This window comes from Pteropus vampyrus, unplaced genomic scaffold (assembly GCF_000151845.1).
Source record: "Pteropus vampyrus isolate Shadow unplaced genomic scaffold, Pvam_2.0 Scaffold351, whole genome shotgun sequence".
Taxonomy (NCBI): domain Eukaryota; kingdom Metazoa; phylum Chordata; class Mammalia; order Chiroptera; family Pteropodidae; genus Pteropus; species Pteropus vampyrus.
This window is the reverse complement of record NW_011889132.1, coordinates 2,274,958-2,277,880: the sequence shown is the minus strand read 5'-3', so window position 1 is coordinate 2,277,880 and position 2,923 is coordinate 2,274,958. Positions and strand designations below refer to the sequence as shown.

Here is a 2,923-nt window from a genome sequence, read left to right as displayed (position 1 = left end):
TTTTTTATTTTTTATTTTGATAAATTTTAAAAGTATAGGAAAATGTTAAAACTCTATATTCCTACTATGCAAAATAAACCACTAATTATAATTCTTCATGATCATCAATTTATAGAAAAAGTTTCATCCAATCATTATGTCCTGCCCATTTCTCTCCAGATATCCCCAATGTATTGAGGCACTGCCAGGCTCTGTCTTTGGTGCTGGAAATGTGGAAGTAAACAACATGTAAAACATCTGCTTTTATGGAGCTTATAGCCCAGAAGCAGGCTGCAGAGATTTGGAGAGAGAAAATAAAAATATAAAAGATAAAAGTAGATAAAATATCAGACTGAGATAACTGCTATAGGGGTAATACAGCAAGTGATAGAGAGAGTTGGAGGGATTTAAGTTTTAATTTTTTTAACTTTAATGAGAAATAATTGACAAATATAATTATCTTTAAGGTATACTGCATGTTGATTTGATATACATACGCATTGTAGAATGATTACAAAGGTCAAGATAATTACCATATCCATCATCTCATGTAGTTAACATAGTTAACTCTTTTTTTGTGGTGAGACTGCCTAAGACCTACTCTCAGCAACTTTTAAGTATACGATAGAGTATTATTTACTGTAGTCACCATGTTGTACATTAGATCCTCAGAACTTACCTTATAACTGATAGTTTGTACCCTTTCACCTACATAACTCCATTTTCTCCTCCCCCAGCCCTGTTAGGATGGCTATTACCAAAAAAGCAAGAGATAACAAACATTGGCAAGGATGTGGAGAAAAGCAAATCCTTGTGCACTGTTGCTGGGAATATAAATTGGACCGCCACTATGGAAAACAGTATGGAAGTTCCTCAAAAAATTAAAAATGGAACAACCATATGATCCAGCAATCCCACTCCTGACTATATATCTGAAAGAACTGAAATCAGTATCTTGAAGAGATAATCTGCGTAGCCATGTTCATTCCAACATTATTCACAATAGCCAAGAGGGATTTTAAATAGAGTTGCCAAGAAAGGCAACTGATGAAGGACAAATATCATGAAAGTCAGATATCTAAAAGAGAAAAGGGAAAATGAATCATGGGGATGTCTGGGCAGATGGCAATGAAAGAGAAGGAGAAGGAGAGAGGACATGAAGTGCAATGACACTGAGATCCGAATGGGTCTGATGTGGATGCTAATGTGGCTGGAATGGAAAGTGTGATGGGGACAATGGTAGGAGATGAAGTGAAAGAGGTACCAGGGAGCCATATGATAAAGGGCCTAAAAGTCATTGTACTCTAGTTTTTACTGTGTGAAAGATGGGAAATACTGGAGAGTCTTGAGCAGAGACGTAACACGGGAACTTACACATGAATTTGCAGTTTGTAAATCTGGTTTTTTAATCTTTAAAATAATGACCTACTTTTTATCTCTTTGTTCAGATATACTTGGTTGTATGTGTGTGTGTTGTTATGTATATATAAAAAAGCTTCCCCTAATATGAGGTTATAAAAATATTCTCATTTTTTCATCTAATTGTTTTAAATACTTATTTAAAACTTTTATCTACTTAGAATGTATGTCCTTTCAATCCACCTACAAATGTATGTCCTTTTAGTCCTACATGGAAAGCCAAGTTTTCCAACATCTTTACTGAGTAGCGTTTGCTTTCTACATTTTATGATACCAAGTCTGTTATATACCAAGTGTCTATATATGCGTATGTTTCTTGACTCAAAATTCTCTTTAAAAGGTTCATTAAATAAAACATTATTATTTTAATTTGCATAGCAGTATAAACATCTTTCTATCTGTAGGGTGAATTTCCCTATTCTTTTTTTACAAAAAAATAGCTAAACGCATAATTTAACTCTCATATAAATTTACTTTGTTCATCCAAGCACTCTGTTGGAATTATCATTGCATATACATAGAATTTTGAAGACATTAAGAGATAATTGACATTTTAAAAGTAGTATGCCTTTTTACTCAGGGAAACTGTCTATCTTTCCATTTATTCAGGTCTTCTTTTATGTCCTTCATATATGTTATATAATTTTCTCTATAAAAATGTTGCAGACTTTAGGTTAACATAATTCTGCGGAATTTTAAAATAATATTGCTTTTGTAAAGGGTTTTACTTTTCTACAACAAATGCTGGTTGGTTACTGTTTTTTGTTTGTTTTGTTTTGTTTCGTTTTAGGTGAGGCAACCTTTGGTTGACCTCACAGATTGCAAGGACCTTGTCAGCTTACAATCCCTTTTTAATTTTTTTTATTTTTTACACCTACAGCACTTGATCTTCCTAAGTGGTCTCCCATCCAAGTACTAACCAGGCCCGATTCTGCTTAACTTCCGAGATCAGACGGGATCGGGCTTGTTCAGGGTAGCATGGCTGTAGACGGTTATTGTCGATATGAAGTAATGATTCATTTTTAAGTTGATCTTGAATATAGCATATCTGCTGAACCAATTGATTCATTCTAATACTGTCTCCATTGCTTTTCTTTAATTTTATAGGTAAATATCTGGCACATGGAAACACTGATTTTTACTTGTTTGTTCTGTTATTATTTAACATTGGACATCCATGTTGGATTGTAGCAGTAATGGAACCAATCTGAACTTATCCCTGTGTTTAATGAGAATGCCTCTAATCTTTTAGCTGCTTTTCCAATCTTTTAAATGCCTTTTTTTTTTAATCAGTCTAAGGAAATTTTCATGTTTCTAGTTAACTAAGTCCATTAACTTACATGTGGTAATGTTATCAAAAGTTTCTTTTTCTTCTATTAAAATATCCTTTGACTTTTCTGCTTCATGTGTTAATATACTGATTCACAGTGATAGATTTTTAAATACTGAACCCTCTTTGCCTTTCTAGATAAACCCCTTTAGGTCACAATTCTTACTGTATTACTAATTTTATTTACTAATATTT

The 2,923-nt window shown here is 33.0% G+C and overlaps 1 pseudogene; it reads right to left on the bottom strand.

The window, feature by feature from the left end:
• Positions 1-2,269: 2,269 nt before the first annotated feature.
• Positions 2,270-2,388, bottom strand: LOC111731155 (annotated as a pseudogene).
• Positions 2,389-2,923: the final 535 nt, after the last annotated feature.